Genomic DNA, 12,031 nt, shown 5'->3' on the forward strand with positions numbered 1-12,031 from the left:
TTGTATGGCAGTGATTGTAAACATAAACATATATAAAGGAAACTTTTTATCGTAAGTGTTGGAATAATTTGGTTTTAAAACATTTTCCCCCCCATTTATTGAATGTTAGAAAGCAAACATTATAAGCAGGAAATTACACTATTTATGAACGTTATAGGCAAGAAATAAATACATTGTCCTTATGGGGGAAATATTGGGACTTTAAAAATATGACATTATAAGCAGGAAAACATTATATGCAGGAACATTATAACAGGGTTCTATTGTACATATACATCATATCAAGGGATCTGCCAACACCACTGCAGATTACCTAAGTCGCCTGCATGAACTGCAAGAGAGTTCACCGTCAACGTCAAAACGTCCGAAGGAATTCCTAGTGGCACCAGTATCTACAGAAATATTTAAAACTAATCCTAAGCTCCGAGATATCCTGAAGGATATAAAATGTAAACAACAAGCAGATGAGTACTGCAAGAGCACCATCACACAGCTGCAGAAGCAGTCAGCTGACAATAAAATTCACCAGCATTTCTGTTTATCTGAAGATAATATTTTGTTTGCCCAATCAAGAAAGAGAGGCATTTTCGAAGATCACTGGAAACCAGTGATACCAGCTGATTTGAGACAACCAATCACCTGGGAACTATATGTAGCATTGGGACATGTAGGGAGCAAGAAGCTCATTGAGGCACTAAAGAGGCAAGTGTATTGGCCTAACATGTCACGCTATGTAAGTAAGGTCACAAGTGCCTGTGACCTATGTCAGAAGGTGAAACCACCTGGACAACACCTGCATGGAGAGTTGCAGCCCATTATTCCAACTGCACCATTGGAATTGTTATCAGTTTATTTATTTGGCCCCCTACCACAGTCAAAGGGAGGTGTTAAGTATGTTTTTGTGATGCAAGATGTTTTCACAAAATTCACAAAATTGTATGCAATTGTGAATCCTACTGCAAAAGCAGTAATGCAAAAATTGAAAATTTTCACTGAAGAAATTGGTATGCCTAAAGTGGTATTATCAGACAGAGGTACCCAGTTTACCAGTGATTTGTGGCAAACAGGAGTCAGAAAATTAGGTGCAATACCTACAACTATCAGTGTACGACATCCACAAAGTAACCCTGTGGAGAGACTCTTGAGGTCAATAGGGAGTCTGTTACGTACGCTATGCCATAACTCGCAGAAATCATGGCGAGATAAATTGCCTTATGTAGAGTGCGTTATTAACCATACTGTACATGGTTCTATTGGAGTTACCCCTGGAGAAGCTATGAGCCTGAATAGATAGGTGGCGATCAACCCGAAATATCTACCCCGATGTGAACAAACTCCTAATGAAGAGGAAAAACTACCTACAGGAGAAGAGGTAGAAGCTCTAGTGAAGAGGAAACTGACAGCAGAAGCTGACATCAGACGCAAGAGGAAACCAGCATCAAAATTAGCGAAATTTAAAAATTGGAGACCAGGTACTGAAGAAAACAACTCCAGTAAGCAAGGCCTGGGAACATGTAACCAAAAAGTTGTTTTTGTTATTTGAAGGTCCTTATGTCATCACAGACATAGTGCAAGAGAATTGCTATGCACTAGCAGAGCCAGCAACAGGCCGACCAGTAGGCCGTTATAATATAACGCAGCTAAGGGAATACAAGAGCCCTACTACTATGTAAGCAGTACCGACCTAAGCTGTGAATGCCTCGTGATGGTACAAGGTATAGTACCATGAACAGCTGAGAGCAGTCTAAGTGTAAGTTTCAGACCAAGGATCTGAATTGTAGGCCCTACAGATGAGTAAGTGTATGTCACTGTGATTATGTGATCTAGTACGCCATGTGAGGCGTAGTGCAGCCACTGTAATTTGTAATGTTAAGCGGAGGTGTAATTCCCGCTTGTTTCTGTGTAAAAGGTGAAGTGAAATGCCACCTATGCAGATATTTACCCTATGGTTATGCGGAAGTGTAATTCCCGCTATATGGCTGTATTTGAGGTGAAGTGAAATGCCACCCATACAGATGTTATTGTAGCCTGCGAAGCTACCAGTGTACAATGTGTATTGTATTTATGTATCAGTTGGCTTGCACGATTCTTCGTATGAGTATGAACTCTAATGTGACAAATTCCTGTACGTGAAACTAGACTTGCCTATATATATATGAAGCTGTATTTACTGTGTACTGACAAACGAGAAGAAATTAAGCTAATTTAGTGTCGATGTAACTATGTGGTATGATACCCTATCCTGCTGTGTAAACATATGTAAACACTGGCATGCAAAGCATCTCTAAAAGGGTCAGTCCATATCAAGTGGTCCAGCTCTGGTTGCTCGACTATTTTTAAAAAAATTCATAATTTGAGCCTTGTTAACATTATGTATTGACAGTTTAAAACTGACACAGTTAAATTTTTATTCTCACTAGTTTGATTATGGCAGCCATTTTTTTGTCATGGGGCGCGACAATTTTTACATTTACAAGGGTTCAGCTAAATTGCTATATCTTGGCTCTGGTAGGCCATATCATGATGAAACAAAATCTGAGGGGTTAAGCACATTTTAAGCTACAATTCTGATGACAAACCATTTTTTTAACATCACTCAATCTTGCCAACTTTAAAGGTTGAACTTGTGCCTTAGAATTGCAAAAATTTGCATTTTCATAAATTTTTTTAAGAGTGAAGGCTGTATCTGTTGGGCTTCAAAATATTTATGGATGTGCTTATGTAATAGTAGAGTAAATACAAATTATTTGGAGTGTGAGACTTCAATACTTTTTTTTTTACAATTTTGTAAAAACCAGTTTTTTTCAGATTTTTGCTTACTTTACGGCTGTGGGCAGTTATCTAAAAATCTTAAATTTACACACAATTAAGTACTCCATGGTACATAACTCCTGTAAAAATTTAGACTTTGAGATTCAACTGGTTCGGTAGTTACAGCCTTGCCAAACTTGTGTAAAATTGCATTTTTTTTTGCAACAATGAAACTATATTAAATTCTAATTATATTTTTAAAAATCTTAATACCCTAAAATTGGCATTTACTATGCAATTGAAAAGAGTTCTCCGACTAAGAACATTAAAAAAATATGCCTGAGATGTTTACCACTGTTTGGAGTGTGCAGGTCTTAACAGGCACGGACTTGCTCTAGTATGGTCTGGTATTTGTTCCATCCTGTTAGTCTGCCAGCAGCTCTGGTATAGGAAAGGTGGTTTGTGTTTCCATGAAGGTTTTTTTGTTTTTCGGTATGGAGAAAGAGTGTTCAATAGGACATTTAACAAATGAACGATGCCACAAATGTGTTTATGGTTCAGTGAAACAGGAATTGAAGAAAATCTGTGTGTTTAGTTTAGAACAGCAACAGCTAATATTTACCAGAGTTTCTAGTGATGTTAAGTCTGTATGTAAGTACCATGAGATTAAGTATCTTATTAAATATCACCATATATTTGGCCGGTATTGCAGTGATCCTTTACAAATACATAAAAAGGCAATCACAAAAGGACTTAGGGAAATACTTCCTGAACACATGTATAAAAAAACAAACTACAATTTACTGCTTGTCCCTGGTAAGTCCTTGTGTCCTACATGCTACAAAAAAATATTTGTGACAGCAAATGATGGAACAGGGGACACATGTGATTCAGACTTTACTACAGAGATTGAAAAGTTGGGAAAAGTAGACAATGTATGTACTCAATTAGGGGTTTCGCCAGCATCTAAAATAAGGAAATTGGGTTTAGATAAAAGACCACAAGCAATAGCTGACAAGATCAGTAAAGTTTCAAATGTTTTGAAAAGAAATCTTGAGGAATCTTTTGATGAAGTGATGGAAAACAGAGAAGCAAGTGAAGAGTCTGTAGAAGAGTTTGACGAATTAATCAAGAAACTGAAGGATAAATGTGCTGTTGCAGGAAAAGAAATGAAAGTGAAAATAATTAGTTTACTTCCAAATTCATGGAGTCGACTAAGAATAGCTCAAGAGTTCAATGTATCTGATCGTTTGGTAAAACTGACAAGAGACCTAGTGAAAGATCAGGGCATTCTTCCAGAGTTGGGAAAGAAAAAGGGTTTTGGCATTCAATCAGAGGTGGTTACTACAGTCCGTGAATTCTATGAAAGTGATGAATACAGTCGTCTTTGTCCCGGAAAAAAAGACTGTTTATCTGTAAAAATAAATAACATGAAATGTCAAAAGCAGAAGAGGCTGGTGCTTTGCAATTTGAATGAATTGTTTGTGGAATTTAAATCTAAACATCCAGACTGTAGAATTGGAAGATCAAAATTCATTGAACTCAGACCTAAGTGGTGTGTCACAGCCGGATCATCGGGAACACACAATGTTTGTGTTTGTACTTATCATCAGAATGTTAAGCTAATGGTTGACGGTGCAAAGCTTATGAAAGATTACAAAGACCTACTTGCTATACTCGTTTGTGATATGAGTAGTTACGAGTGTATGATGGGCAAATGTGTTAAATGTCCAGGAAGTGAAGCCCTAGTATCTCTGTTTGATGAATTTGAAGAAAGTGATGCCATCCCAGACAACATAATTTTTCAACAATGGACCACAACAGATAGAGCTGAAATGATAACTGTTATTCAGCCAAAAGAAGAATTCTTTCTGTCCCTTATTGAAAAACTTGATTCACTTAAAACTCATCATTTTATAGCAAAGATTCAAAGTCAGCATTTGAGAGAGAAGAAGGAGAAACTTAACGAAACAGAGTGCATTGTTCTTGCAGACTTCGCAGAAAACTTTACATTTGTTATCCAAGACGAGATTCAGAGCTACCACTGGGTAAATCGCCAAGCAACTGTTCATCCTTTTGTGTATTATTACAAAGAAAACGATAAACTTCTAACCCAATGTGTTTGTGTAATCAGTGATCATTTGGACCATAACACAACAACAGTGCATACATGTCAATCTCATCTTATGAAACACTTAAAAGACACTGTTCCTTCGGTTCAACATATAATTTACTTCTCAGATGGATCATCAAGTCAGTACAAAAATAAGAAAAATTTAATTAATGTCTGTCACCACAAGAATGATTTCGGTCTTAGTGCTGAGTGGAATTTCTTCGCAACATCACATGGAAAAAATGCATGTGATGGTGTTGGAGGAACAACAAAAAGGGAAGTAACAAAGGCAAGTCTTCAAAGAACAGTCAAGGATCACATTCTTTCCCCTGAAGATATGTATATGTACTGTACACAGACTATTAAAGGTATCAAATATATATATGTTAAAGAAGAGGAAATTACCGCTCGACAAGAAGAGTTGAAACCTAGGTTCGACAACTGCCAACGGCTCCCTGGAACACGAAAATTTCACCGCTTTGTTCCTCTCACCGAGATTATAATGAGATGCTATGCAACGTCCAAATCAGAAGAGTATGAGGATCTTCCAGTTTCAACCAAGTCCATCCCCATGAATCTTCGGAACAATGACATTATCGCCTGTGTGTATGACGAACAGTGGTGGCTAGGAGTCATTGAAGAAGTTAATTTGGTGAACAATGATATTTACGTAAAATTTTACAACCCAGCTGGACCTAGAACATCATTTAAGATGTCATGTGCAGACAGAGTGTGGGTGCCGCTTAAGAATGTGTTGAGGAAGCTCAGTCCATCAGAGCTATCCACAGCAACTGGACGTTCACACAACATTTCAGCATCATTATCTGAAGAAATTTCAATGCTGTTTAACAAACATAAGAAATAAGGTACAAATTAAAATCGTAAATCATTTGTCTGTTTAAAAATGTGATATAGAATGACTGTTATAATTAATATTTTTGTGCATAGTATACATGTGTTTTGGCAACAAACTTTAGTGTAATACTTTTTATGACTTAGTACAGCACTTACAGCATATATATAAAATAATTAAGAATGTATATAAAATTACTAGGGTTGCTTTTATTTATGCAAATAAATAAAAAAAATTACGAGATTGGCAAGGCTGTAACTTCCGAACCAGTTCAATCTCAAAGTCTAAATTTTTGCAGGAGTTATGTACCATGGAGTACTTAATTGTGTGTAAATTTAAGATTTTTAGATAACTGCCCACCAGAGATATTAAGCCGTAAAGTAAGCAAAAATCTGAAAAAACTGGTTTTTACAAAATTGTAAAAAAAAAAGTATTGAAGTCTCACACTCCAAATAATTTGTATTTACTCTACTATTACATAAGCACATCCATAAATATTTTGAAGCCCAACAGATACTGCCTTCACTCTTAAAAAAATTTATGAAAATGCAAATTTTTGCAATTCTAAGGCACAAGTTCAACCTTTAAAGTTGGCAAGATTGATTGATTTTAAAAAAATGGTTTGTCATCAGAATTGTAGCTTAAAATGTGCTTAACCCCTCAGATTTTGTTTCATCATGATATGGCCTACCAGAGCCAAGATATAGCAATGTAGCTGAACCCTTGTAAATGTAAAAATTGTCGCGCCCCATGACAAAAAAATGGCTGCCATAATCAAACTAGTGAGAATAAAAAATTAACTGTGTCAGTTTTAAATTGTCAATACATAATGTTAACAAGACTCAAAATATCAATTTTTTTAAAATTGATGAAGCTTCCAATAAATTTTTTTTTGGACCACTTCATATGGATTGACCCAAAAGCACATAACACTTTGCAACTACAAGCAGAATAATATTATGCAGGTTACCTTGATTTATTGATGATGCTGGGTAATCCCAAATGCGTAGTAATGTTGTTTTGATGAAAAAAAAATCACTGAATTTTCTGCTATTTATAGGAAAAACTCACTAAGATTTTGGAAAAAATTCACTATTTTATTACCATTTCTGGGATGGATTTAGGGAAAAGAATGATCTGTAGGATTGCATTCTCCCCGGAATGCAGATTAGAAAAGTATGCACTCCTTTCGCATACAAATCCAATCAGATTTAGTTGAGGCATTTATTTTATTAAACCTTGGATGTCAAGATATTGATATTTTATGAAATGAAAACACAAAATTTTGAAATCGACGATTTTGGAGGATTTATTAAGAGAAGCCCCTATAGAAGAAAATTACTTCGTCACAGCACTATTCACTCGCAGAACTGTTATAGTTGCTTGAATAGTATTCTTCGGATGATGTGAAGAATAGCGATCTGAAAAACTCAGGATCTAAGCCCTTTGTCGCGAGGAGTGAAGGTACTCCGGCAATCAAGTGTCCACAAGCAACTTCACCAAACAGAAGTTATAAAATTGTAAAAGCAAGAAAATTTTATTTGAAGTGAAATGAGCAAATATTGAACATGTTACCATGTGTTGAAAGACATCCTGAAACAGCATGTTTGTGAAACAGCTGATTTGTAAAGGAACCTTAGCTACACTGAAGCCAGGAGCCTCAGTAGATTACAAGACTCATGTTACTGATAGTAACCAAGATGAGATGAAATATGAATACTTATTCAACCCGGCGAGACCGCTACGGGATGAAAACGCCAGTAATGAAAGATGAGAAGAGGAAGATAATACCTCTACAGTTGCTAAGCTGAGCACAGCAAACTGAAAATGAAAAATCACTAAGTTGGTAATTGTGTACACCAACGATTTCTCTGTATATGAGATGCTAATGACAGCAATATGAGAGAACACTATGAAATTTAAATTGTATAACCTGTAAACATAACAAAATGTTAATTGTATGAAATGTAAATGTTATTATATATATATATATATATATATATATATATATATATAATTATATGTAAATGATATGTTTTATGATCAATTGCTAATATGTGCTATGTAAACATAATAATGAACTATTAATTGGTAACATGTACATGATATGATATGTATTCTTTAATGAAATGTTAACAAGTGTTATGAAATGCAAATGTAAATTGCAAACTATATATGCTATAGTTAAATACAAATTTTTAATAGTGAAAAGCAAATATGTTTATAATCAATTGTAAACATGTGAGTTACAAGCATTGAATAATGAATAGCAAGTATTTAACTATCAATATGTTAATAATGAAAAGCAAACATCTGATGTTTAATATCTAATAATGATATGCTATAATGAAATGTATTGTGAAATGTAAGAAATCTCATGAAATGAGAACATAAACAAGCAAATGCACTGTGATGCATATTAATCAAGTACGAACTAACAATGTGATATGTTAGTAGCAAGCAAAATGCTAATATTGAATTTATTGGTTATTGATAACCATACATTGTTATGCAAGAATTGAGATCTAATGATTAATTGTTTTTTTTCTTCTAACAATGATGTTAATAATGTGAATGGTATATGTTTAGTTAAGAATTTAATATATATATTTTTTTTTTGGTACTTGACATCATATAGTTCGGCATCAAGTACACAAGTTGTATTGCCTGCAGACACTTGTATTTGCAAGAGTACAAGTACGCACATAGTGATTAAGTTATCGATTAAGACCCGGACACCTATACTTGAGCCAGGTGCGAAGGTTACACCAGAGTGAGCTAAACATAGTGCGGTTCGCAACGATTGTGTACCTAACAGTGATGGGAATAGACGAGTGCTTCCTTGTGGGAAGTGGTGACCTCGCCCCACACAATCAGCACCGCAGACGCCACGACGCCGTCTCGCGCGTAGTCGTGAGGCAGGGCGGCTGGATGTCGCCATATCAGCAGTTGATGACGTCAGCTGCAGTGCCAGATGCCGTGCTGTCTGGTACAGCATCATCGCCCCACGCCAGACCCCGTCGACGCGTGGTGTACCAGGCCAGGTTTGTTGGTCGTTTTGAGGACAGGCGCCGTCTCGACGTCACTGTCCGCTGCAGGAAGGAGGAGACGCAGCAAGGATGCAGTCATCACCGCAGGTGGACGCTGATCCACTGCCGTGACGTGACCTGGAGAACGTCCTATTGTTGATTCACGTGTACATTGCACCCCTTCGAATCCTTTTAGTGAATCATACTTACAGTAAGTAAGTCCTCCCGAGTCCCTCTCAACAGGAGCGGCAAAAGGCAGAAGCAGTCGGAGAGCAGCAGCAGTTCCCGCCTTCTGAGATTTTGCGCTGCAAAATCCGTGAACTTCATCGCGCAGGTCTGTTAGCAGCGACGACCCGACGAAAAGTGGTTTAAAAAGGCGCGATTTTCAGTTGCGCACCGGTAAAAAAATGAATCGAGGAGGAGAGGTAGTCGCTCTCGAGTTGTTTTTTTTTGTTTGTCGTTTTGTGCGCGCGTTGCTAGGCAACGAAGAGTGTTGTGTATTGTGCGACGGAGAAAGGGAAGTGCCAATCACATTGCACCGTTTTGAACAGGTCAAAGAGTACTGTTCAATGTAATTGACAAGGCGGAAAAATCTGTACTGCAACATGTTATTTGTTTTGACAGTTTAATTATTATTATTTACTATTTATTTATTTTGTTTGCTCTATGTTTAATGTTAATTATTTTCAGAAACGGTAATTTATTTTATGTGTATCTATGTGAAAGTGACTCTTTGGATTTTTACCGGACTATTTGAAATAGGTATTGTTGATACCCCTCTAAGGACTAAATGAACTTTAAAACGGTAAACGGTAAAATTAACGCCGTTATTTATAATGTTAATTATTATTTTAATAATTTTTTTATTTAAATTGTACGTGAAATTTTGTAATCCGCGCTATTGTTGCGTGCTGATTTCACGTTAAGGAAATTAAGTAACTGATTTTGGTTTTCGGCCAATCACAGGCCGCCATTTGAAAGTTGAGTTGTACTGGCTTAATTTAAGAAGCTAGTAGGAAAGAGAGTTCTACAATGGCCAGCTAAGAGAGCTGTAACTTCGTGACGTCTGCGATACAAAATCCTTCGAATTAGCTATCTAGCACTAGGCATCCCGGATAGTGGATGATAATTATGTATCATTAGGGAGTCTAGATACAAAAATAGGATTTATCTAAAAAGATAAATAATATAGGAGTGCAAAACGTGAGTAAAATAAAAGTGCTAAGAATTTGTGTCCTATACTGATGCACTCGTCACGCAACTCCCGTTTTTACGTCACATCGTCGCCAGAAACTAATATAAACATTGATTTTATGAAGTAAACTGACAGTATTTACGATTTTAATAATATTTTAAGATAAATTTAACGATTTTACACACTATTGTTCTGACTCAGAGGTCCTATAGGTTGAGAGGCTCTGAGCTCTACCGACGACATTTCGAACCTTACTAGCCGAGGTAAAATTGATTTAAGATCCCTGAAAACATAAATAAAAACTGTGTAGTTTCTACGAACCTGAATTAAGACTTTTGTGAAAACTTAAATGTGCGCACCATAACTCCTGGTAATTGAAATTTATTTGAGTTATATGAGGTCAAGTACCAGTTAGGTTGGTTTGAATATAATTATTAATTTAAGAAATATAATTAATAAGGGTAAACATTGAATCAATTTTTCATTTGAAATAAATAATTATATATTTTTATTTGAGTGTTGTGTTATGTTATTTATAGTGTTGAAAGCTAAATCTTTACTACTATTACAGGCTCCTAGTTGTGCGCCACTGAAACAACAATCTTGCTACTACAGGCCCCACGACAATGGGTGCCACTGAAACAATTCTCTGTTTATGTTGCTACTCCTAGTTTGTGGTAGCCACTGTAATAAACCTCCTTGCTATTGTATTGATGTGTTCTCACGGGGTTCTTGGCGCCTACCCTCGTTGCAGCAAATACCAAGACCGCTACTGCTGGATGGTCTGCCCAGACTGATAGTCCAGCTAGCACGTCACTGCCCTGGGTTACTGTATGGAGAGTAATTATAAAAAGGAAATTTAGTGGTGTTACGTGAATAGTGGAAATTTGCATATAAATGACATAATAATAATTGAAAAACATATGATTTTAATGGTACTTAAATATTGGTGTGAAGTTATGTTTAAAATGAGATTAATTGAGAACAACCAAGGTGTCAAATCTAGGTGTCGGAAATTAGATGCAAATGACGTCACTAGAACACGTTGAATATACTGCCGGGTCTAGCTATCCGTAGTCGGAGGCTTGAGGCTCTCTTCGCAGGACCTCCAGGTGGTCTGCTGCTACACTGGAACTCTGGATGCTGTAATGCTGTAATTAGCGAACTACAGAGGTGCTGAGGTCGCCGGTTATCAGCTGAAGACTCGACAGCCCTCTCGTCCTGGAAAGTCTGGTCTAATTCTGGATTGGTCTCACCAATCTTCGTGGTCGAATCTCAGCTGGCGCTGCCCTCAGATGTCTGGAACCACTACGAGACGAAAACGGGACCGACGCGGAAGTTGGCACTCGAAGTCGCCGATACTCCCTATCTAGGATTTATTTAATCCAGATACAATTCTCTCAACTCGTAGAGAGGAGAATTCTAAGCAGGACACGATCGCGGATGGCGCGAAATCTTCTATTTCCCGGGCGGCAACCAAGGCTTTGGTTTGCCCCAGCCCGAGAAACGTCTTCTTTCCGCAAGATGACGATGGCGTCTCCCTTCTTCCTCCTAATATCTATTTGCTGGCAGTCCCTAGCAACCAAGGAGCTATCGATATCAGCAAACAGAATAAGCAGCATAGTGAAATAAAAACGTGGATGTTGGAGTGTAAAAGAATCGAACTAAGACCAAATGAATAAAGTTTCCAAGGAATAATTCTTAGAAGACCCTGAAGTTGAAAGTGTGTCGTCTATGGTAATAAGATGTGTCATATTTGTTATGCCTTGGTTGTCCTCTTTACAATCAAAACAATTAAATACATAATATTCGCTCATGGAATATACAATTAATATTACAATCATAATAAAAATAATAATATATAACTGTAAACAGTTGTACTGGTTACAGAGCCGCTTCAATGTTTGTTGTGATCTTTTCTTCCAGAAAAATCAAAATAAACTTTCTAAATATACATTGAGTTAACATGACTATGTTTTTCTTGAATAACAATTCATAAATTTCTCACTTATCTTCGTTGAAAGTCTATCAGAGTCTGTGTGAGATAAGTTTCATGACGTTACATTCAGCATATCATAAAAGTAATAATT

The 12,031-nt window shown here is 36.6% G+C and overlaps 1 protein-coding gene across 1 annotated transcript in view; it reads left to right on the plus strand.

Moving 5' to 3' along the window:
* The window catches only part of LOC134541559 (exonuclease 3'-5' domain-containing protein 2), a 106,703-nt gene that overhangs the window by 22,497 nt on the left and 72,175 nt on the right, over window positions 1–12,031 (plus strand). The gene's annotated exons all lie outside the window — the stretch shown is intronic.

The sequence above is a fragment of the Bacillus rossius genome (assembly GCF_032445375.1).
Source record: "Bacillus rossius redtenbacheri isolate Brsri chromosome 4 unlocalized genomic scaffold, Brsri_v3 Brsri_v3_scf4_1, whole genome shotgun sequence".
NCBI classification, from domain to species: domain Eukaryota; kingdom Metazoa; phylum Arthropoda; class Insecta; order Phasmatodea; family Bacillidae; genus Bacillus; species Bacillus rossius.